This window comes from Peromyscus californicus, unplaced genomic scaffold (genome assembly GCF_007827085.1).
Source record: "Peromyscus californicus insignis strain IS unplaced genomic scaffold, ASM782708v3 Scaffold_10__1_contigs__length_136768540, whole genome shotgun sequence".
Lineage (NCBI taxonomy): Eukaryota > Metazoa > Chordata > Mammalia > Rodentia > Cricetidae > Peromyscus > Peromyscus californicus.
The window spans coordinates 63,277,440-63,297,831 of record NW_026294391.1 but is presented as its reverse complement, the minus strand read 5'-3'; the positions used below and the strand labels follow the sequence as shown (position 1 = coordinate 63,297,831).

At 34.8% G+C, this 20,392-nt stretch overlaps 1 long non-coding RNA gene across 1 annotated transcript in view; it reads right to left on the bottom strand.

The window, feature by feature from the left end:
- The window catches only part of LOC128115244 (uncharacterized), a 56,765-nt gene that overhangs the window by 14,252 nt on the left and 22,121 nt on the right, over positions 1–20,392 (bottom strand). The window contains exons 2-3 of the long non-coding RNA XR_008220040.1: positions 18,507–18,541; positions 10,579–10,669 (exon numbers count right to left, since the gene is read on the bottom strand). This is a non-coding gene — a long non-coding RNA (uncharacterized LOC128115244). The remainder of the gene's footprint in view (positions 1–10,578; positions 10,670–18,506; positions 18,542–20,392) is intronic.

Below are 20,392 nucleotides of genomic sequence, written 5' to 3'. Positions count from 1 at the left end.
GAAGAGACAGAAAGCTGTTTTTCCTTTTGGAGTGTTATCAGTGATGGAACACTTGACTTTGAAGAGACACTATCTGATATCTCTAATCTTTACAAGGTCAACAGAATCTCAGGTTAGATATGGGTGAAGATGTAATCTTCTGTTATCTTGTTCCTCCTTTTCTATAAGTATCTACTGACACACACATTTATTTCTATTGCCATTTACTCTGGTGTCAAATGGCCTATCATTGGGCAACATGTTCCTTGTTTCTTTTTATTCTGAATACCCAGTGAGCTACTACAGAGCTTAAACCAGAACCCAGAGCACTAGCAGTACTAGTTATGGGCCTTTTCTAATCGTCACCACATTGTAGATTTAGGATACCATTTAATCTCATCCCCCTGGTTATTTATGTCTTCTCTGAATGGGGCCATTCATCTCTCCCTAGATAAACAATGCTCTTTTTTGGTACTCATGCTCTTTAGGGTATTTCTTGATTTATTTATACTCTGAGCAGCTGGTAGTTGATTTCACTAAATGAGAGAAGGCACAGATTTATAGGGTCAACAGCATATATTTCAGTTCTCACTATAGACAGATCATTTCATTTCTTTCTAAACTGCTACTTGATATCTGTTAGTATACACAAATTTTAATAGTGAAGATTAAATCAGCAAGCTTGTAAATTACTTCATTTTGTGCACTATTATATGTTAATATTCTCCTACTTTAGTTTAATTTCATACTTGTTACTGAAATAAAAATGTAAGTTTTATGCCATCCTTACTGATTTTAGAGATTATTTGGATACACTTTCAGCTTTTCAATCAAGTTATTTATAGTAGTTTGAGTTGTCTGATGAGGAGGTAGACTAAATGCACGCACTTATAATGTCTTACATTACATTTACATCTTTTTATTAACACATTTTTATGATATATTTTATACTTAGGACTGAAAATCATGTTATATACTCAATAACCTCTGGAGTTTTGTTTGCAAATGACTGATAACTTCCTATTGCTTTAGCAGCCTGGTTCTGTCTTCCCGAAAAATGCAGTAAGACCAGATGATTTGAATCCTAGCTCAGTTCTGCTTTTAAATTGGTTCATTACACTTTACTTAACACTTATCTCAATAGTCACACAGAGAAATACCTCTCTTCTTTGAATACCTATTCTACTGCCCAATTTATAAAATGTGTTTATAATTTTTAAATATCATACCCATGCTTTATTTTGAACGTCATACTTGACAAAGTCAACCTTTGCCTAAATGGTTGGCATTAAGGATATCAGTGAGTGAAAATATAGACTACCCATTCTTGCTGCTTCAGCAATATATAGCATTTTAATTTAAATTAAATTAGTCAATATACATGAAAGCTCTTTGTAAATTGTAAAACACTCTACAAGGGACATCAAGCTATTTAATTACATTTTTGACATCTGGCATCAGGTTTCAAGTGGAAATAAATCAAAGAATTTATCTTAGGAAGTTCTGTCTTAGGTCATTTGCAAAAATGTGCCAGAATTTAATTATCTGTTTTCTCCAACATTATTAAGTATTTGAGTGCTTTTCAATAACTTAATTATCTCTTTTAGTCATTGTTTTTAGTAACCCTCAGAAGAATGTCTGTAGAGAGGAATTCTAGTCCACTTCTCCTTGCAAACCTATTCTGAAAGATACAGCAAGGTAATCAGTACACGTGTAAATAATTATTAATCTGACAATAAAAGATAAATTCTCAATCTTGATGTGTTCTAAACTATTCTAAACATCACATTAAGGTCAGTTTTCCAGTGAAATCCCAGTTGATAGTAGTGTGACACTGAAATTGGCTTTAGGTTAATAAACCATGTTAGGAAAAACCACACTGACCTGTAGTCTTTGTCTCAGTAAGCATTCCTTGGCAATTAGTAAGGGTTATTCTCACAAGATCAGAATAAATAATGCCTTGTTTTTTACTAGTAGGATGACCCTTTTATCTTTGGCATAATCACTTTTATCTTATATTTCTTTTCATCATTTTTCTTCTCTTTTTCCTGTCACTAACAGACATTCATCCTGTATGTAATTTTTTTCCCTCAGTAACCAGTACAGATTCCATGGAGGGCAAAAAAGTGTTTATGACAAAATGGAACAAACATCCCATGAACAAATCCCTATGGTTGGTGTGGAAAATCTCCTTATTATTGTTAGACATGGATGCCTCAGTTGGCCCCCACCAAGAATATAAGCTCTTCCCATTCCTCTTGGTTGCCTACTAAAACTACTTATTAAGACCTTATTTCAGAAGATAACACATACCTTGATTGCCAAACATAAAGAAATCAAGCTGGTGGAAACCTTCTTCCTGATAGCTAGCTTTCATAATGCCAGAAAATGCTATTCAGGATCCTGGGGAAGATAAGGCATCAACACTCTTACCTAGCTGTGGACCCTATGAACAATAACAAACCCACCAACCTGACAGCCAAGATGTGCCCACAGCTGCAATAGTGGCATGACTACTAGTCAGCAACTAACCACTCTCATACTGGATTTGAATCCTGCTCCTCTGCAAGAGGGGCTTAATGCTTGATACTGTAAACCCAGTTTTAAAATAATATATGGCTAGGGATTCCCCTTTCCCCAGGTTCTAGAGATGAAGTGTGTCAGGAGGAAAATAATAGAGGTCAGGAGTAATCAGAATTAATTATATACATGTGTGAAATAATCAAAGAAAAAAATTAATAAGAAAATATCCTGGGCTCTTTGCAGTTTGTGCAGGGGCCATTTTCAAAAATATTATCCATCTAGTGTCCAACTTTTTTCTACACATATACCAAGTAGCTATTATTACCAGGAGCTTTTTTATAAACCAAGAAATTACCATTCTTTTTCTCTAAACACTCATGCACTGTATTTATATATTCATGGATTTATGCAACAAATATTATCAATATCCTTGGTGCTCCTGAGGACATTCTATGTACTGTGGCTATAGCTGTGAATCTTACATTCCTGAAAGAATAAAATAAAATAAGTACATGCATATGAAATAAAATTCTAATAGTTGTTTGTCATATAAATACAACCTGATTATAATATTATCATTGTGAAAGTGGAAGGATGAAATCAAGTACAGGATCCCTTGACAGTTCATGAAAGGGACACTTAATCAAAACTGAGTGATTAGGGAAGGCCTCCCTGTAAAAGTGATATTTGTTCTGGGATGTCGATAGTATACAGAGTTAGATGGTCAAAAAGATAAGAGAACACTACATAAAATACAAATTATATACAAAGTCCCTGAGAAGATCATTGGTTTAATGAAAAGCAGGGGAAGTATGAGCATTTAAAATACTCAGAGGGAGCTGAAAGTATCAAAATGAACAACCTAAGATATTGGTTGCAATCACAACAAAAAGAAAATTCCATTAGTTCAAATTGTAGTTTTGCTATTTACTATCTTTTGTGCCTCTGATAGTCAAATACCTCTCCATACTTCAGTTTCATTTTCTGTGAATGGAGGGGGAAATGTAACAATAATACCTTAGCAGTTTAGTGATAATTAAGTGAGATAGTATATAGGGAAACAAAAATACTAAGCACATAGTAAAAATAGCTGTTATTGTTACATTTTTGAATAATTTTCTGGGCATTAATTTGAATCTGCATGTCATCTTTTTTCTTAGACATTATTATATACAATTTACCTATAAAAAACTAATGTAGAAAAAATTACTTTTAGATCTAGTTTAAGTACAATGAACTTATTACAGGTTTAAAAATTAATGTCTGCTGAGAGAGAGAGAATAAATTTGCTCAGGGAAAAGCCACCTGATAGATTATCCAAGTGTTCAGCCTTGAATATGTATACATACAAGAAACACTAAATACACTCAAGAGAAAAAAGTGTGTGTGTGTGTGTGTGTGTGTGTGTGTGTGTGAGAGAGAGAGAGAGAGAGAGAGAGAGAGAGAGAGAGAGAGAGAGAGAGAGAGAGAGAGATAATAGTTAAAGAATAAGAGGGCATGATTTGAAAGAGAGTGGGAGATCATGGGAGAAGTTGAAATGGAGATATTGTAGATGGAAATGGTGTAAAAACAGCACTCATGTATGAAATTCTCAAAAATAGTAAGTCTAGATCTCAGATTTAAAGGTTGTCATGTTATTGTTTTTCCCAATTCTTTAATTACCATTAACATTATTTTTATCAGAGTCTGATGATTTTAGACTTAAAGAATATGTGCTGTATTAGAATAAGAGAACACTTTTTCCTTCCATTTTTCTAAGTTTTGTTGAATTTGAATTTACTTTAGCTCTAGTTTTACAATTATGATAGCACACAGTACCTAGGCTTGTGGCAGAATCATATAATTATTCTATGTTTCTTATTTTAGGAATAAAATTGGTCAGGACCTCTCATAAATTACATGAGCATAAAAGGATTGTCATATGATTTTTACTATGCTAGAACACAATTCACTTCCCAAATCCCTAAATATCTGTACTCACAGATGCTCACACTTCAAGCTACTTAACTTCGTATTATAATAGTTTATGGCATAACATGTTGCTCATTTGATACAGAGGCTGCAAACTTGCATATGTTATAGGCCATTTTTTAGTTATTTTGAAAAATAGTAAGTACCTATGAAGTTCAAGGAGTTTGGTTAATTCTGTATAGAATAGAAAGATAAAAAGGCATGTATCTTGACCTTAAAATATTCACTAAAACAGAGGGTAAGGAGGATCCCCCAGTAGGTATAGGGAGAAAAGAATAAAAGGAAAGAACAAAGCGATATAATGCATGTTCAGAAATAGAAAGTAAAGTTGTATACAAGGAGATTGAAAACCAAGTTACATATGAGGCACAATTTTATGTATGCTTCATATATCTGACTAGAATATCAGTTGACGATAATTACAAGGAAGGAAGCTGCAAGCAAGAAGACTACTACTGAAAAGTACATGGAGACCAGAGAAGACAGGCACTCATCCTTCTGGAATGCTGAGTACTTACTGTAGCTGGAGTTTAGATTAGAGCACTACATATATAAGTGAAAGCTGAGAGATAGTTTTAAATAAATTTGGATGGCTCCTAGAAGCCAGATTATTGAGCACCTTCAATGATACACCATGTAGTTAGGACTTCATTATGAAAGTAATGAGAAAGTTTGTGGATAATGTCTTAGTCATACCCTAAGATGTATATATAGTAGCATGTAGCAGAGTTTGGAGCCACAAACACAAGTATTTTAGGAATGATAGGTGTAAAGGATGTAAACAGGTAAGATAAAATGTATAATGCAATTTGTTTCATAAATCTTAGAAAGTGATGTCAAGTGATGATTCAGGAAAAGTCTATCTCCCATGATGATTTTTTTTTGTATTGGAGAAGTGAGGGAATGGCAGTGACATACTTAAAATTAAAAAGTGAATTACTAATTTCTTTGTATGGTGCTTAATAACATCATAATCGACTAGTTTCTTAATGAAGAAGCAATGTGGCATACTGGTAAATAATGAAGCCTGAAGCTATGTGTATTCTGAGTTTAATTTGTTTATGACCATGGGAAGATTATATAAACTCTCTAACTTTCATTTTCCTGAGCTTGAAGAATAGTGATAAAAACAGCAAACACCACAGAATATGGCTGTGAAGATAGTTATAATCACTAAAAATGCTTATGTTATTATATAGCATCTAAGTTATTATTGAAAAACTTACAAATGTCAAGCTAAGGGGATTGCTTAGTAGGTACAGTGCTTGCTGTCCAAGCATGAAGACCTTAGTTAAACTGCCCCAAACCTATATAAAGCGGGTGTATTGCCATGTGCTTCTAATCCAAGTAATCCTATAGAAATATGGAACATGGATACTGCAAACTCTTGAGAAGCAAATGGGCCAGCTAGCCGGGTGTACACAACTGCACACAACAAGGGACCATGTCTCAAACAAGGTAGAAGGTGAGGAACTGACACACACTTGTCCGCTGACATCCACATATATGACTCAACATGCACATGCTTCCACTCCCACACATAAGTATGTGAACACAATTCACACATACAAGCATCATACAAACACAAAGTACAAATGTCATATTAAAAAATACACTTGTTGGGTAATCATTTTGTGTTCTCTTCCCTGGGAAAGACTATTTTCTCCTGCAGTTTGTATTCCTTAGTTGCCTGCAATTCTTTGTCTAGGATTGGGAAAGCATATACACAAATGAGTGTATTTTCTTTATATATTTATGAATATATATATATATATATATATATATATGTATGTGTGTGTAACAACAATTAAAGAAAAAGAGACCAGAGACCATGAATTATAGTGAGAATGGGGAGATTGAGGAAGGAAAGAGGAAATGGTGTAATTATATTTTAATTTTGAATAAAAAAATTAAAAAGAAATATACTTATTGCTGTGCTTGAGTCAATTACTTATGGAATATGTGACAGTATAATAATATACTAAAAATCATTTTAACTCTGAGGTGTTAACACAGAGAACATACATGTTAAAAACCATTTAGATGAAAAACGTACAATAATGAAAAAGGAATTAAAAACAAGAGTTTAAAGATGAGCTATTTCTATGTTGTCTCTCAAACTATTCTAAAGTCAAAAGCCTTTCTGCTGTACTAGAAGGCTCTAAGTACTTGCTTCATATTTTGCATATTAAAACTTACCAACAAATTGTTTCCACCCTGCCACCGAACTTCAAAACATGTGAAGTGCACGAGTTAACAAACTTAAACATTTAAAGAGTCATGAAATGGACTGTTTCCGCTTTCCATCTGGCTTTTATCAATTGTAAGTCAGTTTCAGAAGGACTGCTACACAATCAAAACACACAATCTCCCTAGTCAGATAATTCAATTTTATAAATGAATTACTTATGTGCCTATAAGTAAATACATTCCTAAGCGTGAGGATATCGGCTGCTGTCAATGAGATAATCAAATCCAGGGGAAAAGGCTATCCTTGTAAACACTCAAAAGATCCTAAATTTCTGGAGTATGATAAATCCAATCAAAAACATTTCAGCCTTACAGAAAGAAAGGGTAAATTTAAAAAATTAGATATTTAGCAAAGAGACACAAGGTCAGCAGAGCAGACACTAGAATAGAGCAGCTTATTTTGTTAGAAAAAGCAAGTGAGTTAAAAGGAAATGAAAGAACAACGCTATTCTATAGCTCTCAGCATCTGGAAAGCATGCATTCATGCCAAGATAAATTGAACATTGCCCTGACACGTGACTATGATCTCTGAAAGACAGTGCAAAATGAAGGAAGGGGCTTTAGACTCCTGGAAACTCGTGAATGAATTCTATCTCTGTTACTAACCAGGTGAGTGACCTTGGACAATTTACTGACACCCCACCCCCAATATTCAATTTTTCAAATGTATGATGGAGGAAAGAACGTCTATTTCTCAGTGTTAGGACAAGGATAAAGGAATAATAGGCCTAGTCTCATGTCCGGTACACAGAAGGCACCAAGGAATGATAGTACGTCTTCAAATTGTCTGTTGTTTGTAGGATTTAGGAGAGGTAACCTTGCCTCTTAGACTTTTTTGCTTTCTGTACATGAACAATAAGGCAAGATAAGTAATAATGCAAGTGTCAGCATATGGAAACTTACATATATGTAGAAAATATTAGTTCACGATGTAACATACATCAATATACATTAAGTTGGTAGAGAAATTCTAATTGTTCAAACAACTTTTTCTTAGATTAAAATATGTAATTCACAAACAAAAACTATGCTGTTCACAGGGAAGATATTTTTATCTCAATTCAGAACATGAAAGTTAATATTAAGGTAATTCTTCCCTACTTGCCTAAATTTACACAACTAAGGGATAATCTCCTAATAGTCCATGGTAAGATTAAAAGGAACATATTTAAATTTTTAATGCTTTTTATAGATTGTCTCTGTGTTGGGCTTTGCATGAAATGGTATTTTTGTTTTTTTTCTTTGCAAGGCAAGAATGGCCGTGGAGATCAGCTGGTAAAAGATTATAGACTAAAGTACTAAAGTGTTTTGAAGTCTAATTTAAATTTTCCTTTTAAAAATTAAAACAGTAATTGATGTTTATCAAATAAACCATTGTACAAAAAATGCTCTAATAACCAGTTAACACATATGCAATTACTTAATAATCTTGACTATCTGTACGTTTTGAGAACATCCTTGACTATTTCCTAGTATTGTAATTATTCTAAACTATGAGTTATTTCCCATGCAGTTATTCTAGGCTACGAGTTATGAATATATAATGAAAGTGTTTCACCAATCTAATAAAAGCATTACTAGTATTTGGAGTTTGAAATTAACTCTACAGAATTGAGTGGGTTTTTTGTTTTGTTTTGTTTTGGTTTGGTTTGGTTTGGTTGGTTTTTCAAGACAGGGTTTCTCTGTGTGCAGTTCTGCTGTCCTGGAATCCCTCTGTAAACCAAGCTGGCCTTGAACTCACAGAGACCCGCCTGCCTCTGCCTCCTAAGTGCTGGGATTAAAGGTGTGTGCCACCACCACCCAGCCAGAATTGAGATTTAAAAAAAAAGTGGTTATTTTAAATTAATCTAGACTGAGGATTTGAATGTGTGGTCTGTAACTACTCGGGAGCTTATAAATAAATGATGATTCATTGAATCACATCCCCTCACTGCTTAAACAAGGGAAATCACATTCGGTCCCACATTAAATGAGTCTGTGAGACACTAGCTGCTGTAGTCCATTTGTGCTCCTTTAACCAATTATCAGAGATTGAGTCACTTATGAAGAAAATACATTTAATTCTCACATTTTGAGACTTGGTGGTCCAAGATCAAGGCTCAGCCACATTTATTTTCTGGTGGAGGCTGCTCATAGCTTCCAAAAGAGTACATGTGCTGCATCCTCCAGAGGAAAACAGACACTGTCTTTAATATAGCTGAAGACAGAAGGCAAATGAGGGGAACACCATGTAGAATGTCTTTTATAAGGCTCTAATTCCCACATATTACTAGTACAGTTTGACTTGGTAAACTTCATTGTAAATTGTTACAAAAGGAGCTGTGCTGACTAGTTGTTTTGTCAGCTTGACACAAACTAGTTATCTGAGAAAGGGAACCTCAATTGAGAAAACACCTCCATAAGATAATTCTGTAGGCAAGTCTGTGGGGGCATTTCTTGATTAATGATTTATTTGGGAAGACTGAGCTCATTGTGGGTTGTACTAATCCTAGGCAAGTGGTCCTGGATAATACAAGAAACCAGGCTGAGCAAGACAAGAGAAGCAAGCTAGTAAACAGTGTTCTTCTAGGGCTTCTGCTTCAGGTGCTACCTTCAGGTTGCTGCTGTGACTTCCCTTCTCTTGGTGATGGATTGTAACTTATAAGCAGAAATAAAACTTTCCATCCCCCACCTTTCTTTTGGACATGTTGTTGTCACAACAATGGAAAGCAAACTAAGACAGGAGGCATCATAGAACAGGGATATTCTGAATCATTAGCAATATCTTTATGTCTTCTGTGAGTCGTAATGAAGATGGTGCTCATCTTTCTATATACAGGGAATGGGTCGTAAGTAGCATCCATGATATGTAACGGGGCAAGAGGATGTACACTCAAATAGATAACCACCTTTTCTGGGCAGACTCTCAGGCTTCCCACATGAGGCAGTACTAATGTGAAAAAGGAGAGAAAATACAAGAAGAGAAATTTCTTCAGCATGGGTTCTTCTGTCTCCTTTTACTCAAAATATGTCATTCATTTAAAATGAAGGTAAAAGTTGAAATAGAAATTATGTGTTTGAAGGAGTAAGTGAAAACTTTAGCTCATATTTATAAAGGATCAAAAGTTGACTAAGAAAATGAAGTGTTTGTGGCTTTAAACAAATTAGTGTGGTTCTGGTTCTAGGATCACAAAAATATGAGTTTGAAAGAAGGCATTTTCACTTACTATCAGTATAACCTTGTTCAAACTGTCACTCTTAAACTTAAATTTATAATCAGCAAAAATTGTCACATCTAGAGTACATGGCAAAAGTGAGCATTAAATAATGGCACAGCATGCTGCTTGGTAAGTATCAAGTACTCAGTGGATATTACCTATCAGAGCAGAGACATTTTACTGCTTACTATATATCCATGTGGTCTTCAATATCTCTCAGATCCTTTTTAGTTATGCCATATATTCTGACCCATAGGCTGTAAGTGAAAACAATATGCATCACTCACTTCTGGATCAAATGATAAAAAGAAACAATATTTTTTATTATGATTTTCTACTTTTCTGCTCTTTTTATCATGGATGCCTTGTGTTCTAGATAGTACAACTATAAAATGCTGTGTAATTTGCCCAAATGGTCATTGAGTAAGTGAATAAGTAGAGCCCCTTGCTGATCTATACATTATATGTAGCATAAATAAGAAACTTGGCTTTTATTACATCACTGAAATTTGGTGGTTATTGTTAGGAAACATAGGTATACACTATTCCAGATGATTTAGTTACCGTTAATATTTATCAACATTTGAGGCTGAACAATGACATAGTGAAAAGCACAGAGAGGTAGAAATAAACAGACTAGCATTCCAGGCTTGTTTACCTGAGACGAGGTAAATAATTAAATCGCTCAATTCCTCAATTCATGTATTTCACAAATGTCAAGGGTATTATTAAACCTTCAACACAGGTTCCTGTGAAGATATAGGAAAACACACTTTTAAAAGTCAAGAACATGTAGAAACATGTACAATTATTACTTCTGTTTGACCTAGGGTATGACTTTTGAGTGTCTAGAAGAAGGCAAAGGCTAGCAGTTATAGTGTATCAAGAATATACTGAATTTGATCATTTCCTGGGTAAAATACTACTCTGCTCATGTTCCTCCTTTCCTTTTTTTTTTTGAGACAGGGTTTCTCTGTGTAGTTCTGGTGCTTGTCCTAGATCTTGCTCTGTAGACCAGGCTGGCCTTGAACTCACAGAGATCTGCCTGACTCTGCCTCCCAAGTGCTGGGATTAAAGGCATGCACCACCACTGCCCGGCCTCCTTTCCTTTTTTATAAAAGAAATTATTTAGACCATAAATGAAGAATCATGGAATGACATAAGGTCTCACACTGTAGGTTGACCTGATCTAAAACTCATAGCAATCCTCCTGCCTCAGCCTCTTGAGTGTTGGGATTATAAGTGTGAGCCACCATGCAGGACTGAAAACCCCTTCCCTAATGACTAGCTTTCATGATACCAGAAGACACAATAGAAGCTTCCATAGGAAGTAAGCAATCAACTGTTTACCTAACTGTGATATCTATGAATGACAACAGTGTGGCACACATACCTTAGGGGTAACCAACAGCTCTCTAATTGGACTTCAGACCCACTCAACAAGAGGGAAGTCATGCCTAGTAATGGAAACATAGACAAATATCCAGTGCTAATAAAGTCACGAACCTTGGAGAAAAACCTACAGCCACCACTTCACTAAACCAGTATCGTCTCTAACTACATTTTTGTTATATATTGTTATACCAACAGATAAGTGTAGCTCTCACCTGTCAAAAAGGAAGTTTCTATTTGTAACAGATGGAAACCATTACAGAAAACTACAACTAATCAAAATGTAGAGTTATGGAGCCTGGTCCAAATGGATACATCTACAAAACATCTTTTGCAGCCAAGGCTCGAAAATCACTGTGGAAGTGGGTATGGGAAGACCGTAAGAGCAAGAGGAACAAGGAAATTATGTCTCCTAGAAATGTCAGAAGCTGCACCCATAAAGTCTTATTAACATGACTACCTAAACATGAGCTGAACAAGGACAATAACAATGAACATGCTAACATGGATGGGGGAAAGCCCAGGAGACCTCAACCATATACCAAAAATTACAGGCAACTAATGAATGCTGAGAGTGGGGAAATAGTCTTCCCCAAGGAGGAGCACACACCAACTGGTTATTCAGATTCAGTACCAATGGTTAGCTCTTAAAACACACATACAACTATTATACAGATTGAGCAGGTTGTATTTATGTACTTAGGAATATAACTATAACTATATATATATGTATTATATGATATATATATATATAATATATATAAAGAGTTAAGACAAATAGGCCAGAATTTGAAAAAGAGTAAGTAGGGGTATATATATATATATATATATATATATATATATATATATATATATATATATATATATATATATATATATTAGGATTTGGGAGGCAGGAAGGACAGTGGGGGAAAAAAAGAAAAAAGTTATTAAGATTTATAAAAAGAAAATAATCTTGTAAAAGATTTAATTTATCTATTTAGTCTTAACCATAGATACCAAGTGGAATTATAATAGATATTATCAATTGAGTCTAATTGCTTTAATTTTATAGATAACAATTATTTGGCCAAGGATAAAATTCTTGTTTTTGTATACCGTATAATACTATTTACTTCTCAGTGTTGTTATTATTTCATTTCAGAACTCTTTAATTTATAGTTTTCTTATGTTGTAACTTTTCTTATATTCCATATGTTTTTTTTCTCTCTTGAATATTCTGTAATATACAGGCAATCCTGATGAGGATTCACTGATTGATGGAAGCTATTGAGTTTAATACAGGTTTATGTGAAATCTTGAGTGACCAAGACTTATGATTAGTATTTATCTTTAAAAACCTATCAAGTCCAACAAGAACATGTCTCTTTGTTTTGGAGAACCCATGTGACACATATATGAAGATTCTGGTAAAAGAAGACTATCTTTTTAAAGTGAATGAAAGGTTTTCTAAGTTTCCAGTTTTTTAGGAACTGTACATGGAGTAGCATTTAATTGACAAGTTGAACAAACTACAGCTTTTAAACATCAGTTCAACTGTACTGTAAAATAATGTGATCAAGCACTTTCTGCTGGGTAACATCTGTCTAGTAAGTGAGATATTGATTAACATGACAAATATGTGCTTATTTCAGGACAAATATCACCACAGAATCCAATAGCTACCATGGTCTCTAAAATCTGTTCTGAAAAGCTCATTTTAATACTGGATTAATTATTTTAAAAACTGTAGCAATATAGTTGTAAATAACCACAGTTGTTTGATTTGAGAAATAAATGTAGTTGACATGCACTTTAATGTAATAACCTTTCTGCATCAGTCTTTTTCAGTAGACTCAATATTGGACTGGAATTAAATACAAGTAATGATTTATATATATGTATTTAATGATCCCCCTCTCTCTAGTGATTCTGAGTAACAGGATTTCTTGTTGTCTGGATCCATTCCATACTGCTGTACCCAGTTAAAAGACTGACCATCAGTGCCTATCTATATTCCCACACCATGTAGTTTGTATTGATATCCCGTACAAAAAAGACAAAGGAAACAGAAAAGATTGATTTCTTGCAAGGATTTGGTTTTCTTCTTTGGCCTTGTTTCTGTCATTTCTGAACATCTGTACCAAAAAGAGTGATTCTTATAGTTCGAAGGTGCTGAATCCAAACATCTCCAATTATTACCCTTCTTTGACAGCAGCTATTTAACTTGAATAACTCATTAATATTTCTGGATGTTTTTCCTACAGATATGCTATCTCTGAGCTCTATTTTTTGTTCTAACAGTCAACTATTTTTAAAATATGAAGCCACTGAGTTTAGTCAACAATTGTACTATTCTCTATTCCTATTCCCATTTGAATTTCTCCTGTTTTTCCCATTCTTTTTTCTGTTGATAGTAAAAACAGATCTGAGGCTGCTGTTCAAAAGCCATGGCAAGGTCAAGAGCCTGTCTCTCACTGAGTGAGATTAAAACTTCAGCAAAACATGGCAGAGCAGTTGGATTTCATATTGATTTCACTTAGCAGGTGAATTTTTCAGACTTAGACTCACAAAGAATTATGGCCATACAGAGAATTGACAAAATTACCATATGCTCTTCCTCTTCTTTTCTCAGCCAATTCCCTGCTCTGCTGTCAACTTTTCTTTATGTTAATGTTGTCCATGAATTTTTCACAAACAAAATTAAGTTTTCAACACTCATTTGCTCTGTTCTTGCTGTTTCTTCAGCTTAAGTCACCTTTTTTGAATTTGGTTATTATTTCTAATCCCAAGTAGCTAAATAAAGTGGAAAAGAAATCAATTTATGTTTTCACATAACCTGAATTGTAAGTTTGTCTTTCTCAATAATACTATAAAGCTGACCTTCTTCTAGGAGGCTCTCCTTTCTATATGCTACCAATATAGTAGGAAAGGAAGAACATCAGAGTTTACATCCTTTGCAAATATTCTCTTGGATATCCACCCTTCAGTTGTATGCAAACTGAGCACTAAACTTAGTTTTTCTTCACTAAGCTGACATTATTACACATTACGAAAGTGGCAGAAACAATGCTGCATATAAAAAACAGATGGTCATTGAGCATTAGAATACCATGTTAGCATGACAGTCCAGTTTAACATTGAAACATATTGACTGAGAAATGTGCAATGGGCACTGAAGAGTTGGCTCAGCAGTTAAGAGCACTTGTCATTCTTGCAGAGGACCTCAGTTCAATACCCAGCATCGGCATGATGACTTACAACTGTCTGGAACTCCAGTCCCATGAGATCCGAAGCCCTCTTTTTATCTCCACAGGCACCAGGCACACATGTGATGCACAAACATACATCTAGGCAAAATACTCATATACATAAAATAATAAAATAATTTATAAAATGTGTAATGTAGTATTCATATTTGAAAAGGAATATTCAGTTTTATACAATATTTCAAATGGGATAATGACAAATTATCACATCTTAAGAGGTGATCTCTATCATAAATAGCCTGGAAATAGATTATATAGTGGAAGCTTGAAGGGGATCTGTGCTACACATACTAGAGAAATATGGATTTAGGGATACAATAGTTCTCTCCAAATATTAAAATATACTTTCTCTTAGGAATGTGATAAAAATCGTCTCCTGGGTCTAAACATTAGATTAAATTGAGTAGAAATTGAAGGAAAAGTATTTCATTCTAATCAAGGGAAAAGTCTGAATAAAGATAGCATCCAGTCAGATGCACTGACTTAGTTAATGAACTACTGTTTAGGAAATGTTCAACTACACTAATGATCATCTATGAGGTTCCAAAATACAATCACTGCTTAGAGATGTCATATAAAAATAATAGAAATTTGCTTTCTATTTCTGTCCATTCCATGACTGAACACTGGGAATCTACACTTTGTTTTTGTGGTCCTGGGGAATCATGAGGTTTCTAATATTGGGGAGGAAAACCATCATACTTTGACTTTCTGACATTCTCATTCAATATGATTGGTTTCGCGTGCAATTGTTCAATCGTCTCTAATTGTGCTATTTACCCTACTAGTAGCTGTTTCAAAAACAGCTTTCTTTCTAAATGTTTTAAAAATCCTCTACATAGCTGGAAATGTGAAAGAAACACTAATTTGTATATAATTTCTATCTCTGAATTGCCTACTAGAATAGATTTATCCAGGAATATGTTTAATTTACTGAGTATCTGGTGTCAATAACAACTATATAATATTCAAGAAATATTATAATGTTTATATTCTGTGCACTACATGTTTACAATATAGGAAGTTAATATTTACATTTATTAATTGAACCTGATGAAAGTGATAAAGAACTTGCAATTTTCTGGAAAGAACATGGTAGAAAATCATATTATTGATATTGAGATAGAAAATTTTCCTGTCAGTCATGCCAGATGTTAAATTAAGAAATGAAACGCAAATACAGGTTTGATCCATGACAACATCATCCAAAATAACTCCAGACCTTAAAATTGTTTATTTCCTGTGTTTGCATCACCCTATAAAGTATCGATTTTTCTAATCAAATGAAATTAATTGAAGTCATGTCAGCATTAAGACCTAAGCAAAGAACTGTAGTAGATTGATGTTTTTTATGTCATATGGAAAGCAACACATTCTTAATTCTGAATTAACATGGTGAGACATTTTGAGATACAATTACTGATTTGTGTCCTAAAGATGAAGTTATGAAAATAAAAAATGTAGGTAATCTAATCTTTGCTATCTCTTTCCAATACTTATGTTTGAAATCATTAAGGGAAGCAAAGAAACCAACCAGATCCCTAATGATTGATATATGCTATGCCTTTTTAAAAGTGAACAATAAATCTCCTGTGACCTTCCAGTTTCATTTTTTTCTCACCTAGGAAGCTTTATTGGTGATGACAGCTGACAGAAATTCCTTACAGTCATCATAGGTTTGGAAAGTGGTTTGCATATTTTGGCACTTCATTATAGAGAGGAACTGAAATAAGCTGCTGCCAACATTCCACTAAATTGCACCTTTAAAAGTCTTTTTGATGTCTCCACTATTCAACTCCAATATCCCTGGAAATTTGTAGAATAAGTACAGTTATGCATTCCCCCAAAGAATGGCCTCCAGTAATCAGCTCTTACAAAGTTCAGGAGGTCCTATTTTCATGGGGGAAGTGCTTTAATCAAGAATAATTTTTTCCAGTTTTCAGTAATCGGATCTCTTCCTGAGTTTTCCTCAACTCTCCTTTAGGATGAAATTATCAAATTTCCATGGCAATTAAATGAAAAAGTATGAGTTTATGGATCATTCTGTACAATAGTTGCCAAGTTACAAGTGAAATTAACTAAGGAAAAGAAAGCACAGTATTTAGCATGAAAGCTATAGGCTCACAACACAGGTCTTTGGCAGAGTGCCTACATTATTAAAGAGTTTGGAGTTCTCACTAGATGTATTTCCTGCTTTATCTGTATCTCCCAAACTTTATTCTCATCAAAAGTTCTACAGTTAAGAAAATGAATAACAGCATAAAATTATATTTTATATTGTCCAAACTCAAATTCAGGCCATATTGAAACAACAGATAACTGGAAATAGTTCTTTTTAAAGTAAAAATAATTTTATAAATATCATCCTCTAAATGATTCTCACCTGTTGTTTGAAAGAACCTTCATAGAAAAAGACCATTATACAACTAACTATGAGTCTGCTAGGGTGTTTCTTGATCCTGAGGGGAAAATTCTTGCAGTCCCTAAACACTAATTATTATTATAATCTTTCCTTCCCTTAAGTAACTTAGAACCCCTAAGTCACATGAATGACCCTGTCTGTCAGCAGATTTCCCTCAGCTATGTTGACATCTGAAGGATGCATGGGAATACTCATGAGAAAAGCAACAGAAAATGGGACAAGACATCAAGCGTCTCAATCCTAATTGTACCAGAATAAACTGTACCATTTACAAAAGACAGTCACAAACTGCCTCCTGGTACTTTGATTTTTATAATATACTAGGTATAGCTGATGCAACTTATGTGTGGATGACTCTATTTTTTATTATTGTTTTACTTTTCTCCCTTCTTTCATGCCATATATCACCAATACTTCTTTAATATGGTCCCTGTCCATTTACTAAACATAATCTGTCATAAGATTTGTCTTAATTAATGTTTCTATTGCTATGAAGAGACACCATGACCACAGCAACTCTTATAAAAGAAAACATTTAATTGCAGGTGGCTTACTGTTCAGAGGTTTAGTCCACTAATGTCATGGTGGGAAACATGACATGTGGGCAGACATGGTGCTGAAGAAGAAGCTGAGAGTTATACATCTTGATCTGCAGGCAGCAGATCTGCCACACTAGGCCTAGCTTGACCATATAAGAGCTCAAAGCCTGCCCTCACAGTGACACACTTCCTTCAACAGGACCATACCTCCTAATAGTATCACTCTATATGGGCCAAGCATTCAAACACGTGAGTCCATTGGGACCATTCTATTCAAACCACTACAGGATTCTTTCTCAATTCCAACTGTTTCAGCTACACTGAATTTGTTTAATTTTTTTCAATCATTCCAATAGGCACAACACAGCATGTCGCATTTAACAAATACCCATATGAGTGAAATATTTTTCAAATCAAAATAAATAGAGCCCCTAAAGAATTACAATGAAATGTAGGCAAGTGCATTTATAATTTTGTGATAGAGAAAGCATTTAAAATGTTAAAGGACCCAAATACACAAAAAACACCAACAAAAATGTGCATATAATACAGTAAAGAGAGAAGGGTCCCAGGGAACAGAGAAAAAATGTGTTGTATGAGAGCAGCAGTTCTTAGGGAACAGAGAGGTCAGACAGCATGAGTCCAGAAGAGTGTATCTTAGGCCCCGGAAGCATGCAGTGGAGCCCCCCCCCCCCCCATCCCAGGTATGTCAGCAGCTCGATAACATCCTCCAAGAGCAGCTCTTTAGCTAGGAGAATTTGGACTAGATGGACAGCATCAGAGCCTTCCTGGCAGCCACCCTGGCACCAGGCCTGTGCCTGGAGGTAACTAAAGAGGTGAAGGAGACGGGCTGCTGGCTGCACACAAGCTGACCCACTACCATCTGTCCCAGTCCTCAGTGCCAAATGCCTGGGAAGGGCCTGCACCTTTAGGGCCCCAGGAGTCCTGGACCTACCCCAGGGTCCCCACATCCCCCCAACCTCACCTAGTGTTGTTGCCTCAAAAGGTATCTTTTGCCATCTGAAAAACAAAAAGAATACATTGAATTTAGTATGCAACTAAAATATATTTTTTCAGAATCTAAAACAACAAGAAAAGTTTAATCAGTTATTTTATTTTACAAGAAAATAGTGGATAAGAAATGGGGAGAAACAATTCAAAGAGAAGGAGATGAATGTCACAGACAATACAAAAGATGGCCAATATCAATTACAATATAAGTAAAACAAAAAATTCATACAATTATTATTCTGATGGGGAAAATACATAGTACCATCAAGTGATGCTATTCCATAAGAATATTTAAATTATGATTCTTTGATCCCCTAGTGAATTATCTTTTATTTATTTATTTTTGGTTTTTCAAGACAGAGTTTCTCTGTGTAGCTGCGCCTTTCCTGGAACTCACTCTGTAGCCCAGGCTGGCCTTGAACTCACAGAGATCTGCCTGCCTCTGCCTCCCAAGTGCTGGAATTAAAGGTGTGTGCCACCACCACCCAGCGAATTATCTTATTATTGAAGCCAGACCACTAAAATATAGGTTTATTAGATTGTGGAAGAAATAAATCGAGGGAGAGCAACTCTACTTCACATAGTAAATTTAGATTTTAAAATTACTACATAAATAGTAGAGTTCCTATGTATCACTCATACAATTTTCTCTAGCATTAATCTTCCAGTAGTGTATTTACCACAACTAAGAAAAGACATATTGTCACATTCTAGGAACTAAAATCAGTAATTCATCCATATTCTTTTAGTTTTTGTACCATATCTTTTTTGAGCATATCATACTACTTCATTACTTTGTCTCCTGAGGTCCTGCTTGAAAATAACAGTTTCTAACATTTATATTGAACTAGTACTGGTTAGATATTTTAGAAAATGTTCCTCAGTTGTGATTTACCCAGTTGGTTCTTATGAGCAATCTCATGGAGGTAAAATGCATTTCTTACTATTTCCTATCAAGTGTATATACCACTGACAAAACTGGCATAATCCTGATAGCTAGCAAGGTTTTTATATTACAAACTTGATTTCTTTTCTTTTTGGATGCAACCCTCCTTTACTTGTTATTTCATTCCTTCTGTTATTGTTAACAATAGGTATTCTTATATCTATTGTTAATATGTTAATACTTTTGTCTCACTTTTAAGGAGTTCAGAATTGTGGTGCACCTAATTAGGAAGAGCACTGTGGCTGTTTGAAGGAGAAATGTACTGCATAAGCTCAAGCATTTGAATCCCTTGTCCCCAGTTGGTGGTACTGTTTGGTGAGGTTTAGGAGGTATAGCCTATATATAGGTCTGGCTTCAATAATAAGATAATTTGCCAGGTGGTGGTGGCACATGCCTTTAATCCAGCAAGAGAAGGGAGTATGTAACTGTGAGTAGGCTTTGAGATTTATAGCCTTTCCCTATTCCCAATTCCCTCCCTCTGCTTTCTGCTTACAGTTGAGATGCTCCTGCTGTTATGCTTGCAATTTGCTGCCATGCCTGTTCACCATGATAGACTCTTTCCTGGCATAGCCATATCTGAATGGAATGGCAGAAGTCATAATGCCAGCACAGTTGCTTGACAAAGATCCAGCAAAGTTGAGTCACATGATGGCTGCCATGCCACCTTTGGTTTTCATCTCTACCTGTTACATACTTGGGGCACTTTTAATATTTGTACAATTTGAGAATATTGGATTGATGAATCATTTATGCCTTCTCCCAGGAATGCTGCTTCTAAGCTTATCCAGGAAAGTTCTGAACATACTATTCCCCCCCCACACACACACACACACTTTGAGGGAGATATCCTTATCTACTTGAAGGTCTTCCTTATGCCTTGGAGGTTGTGACACATAAAGAAGCCAGAGGTCTCT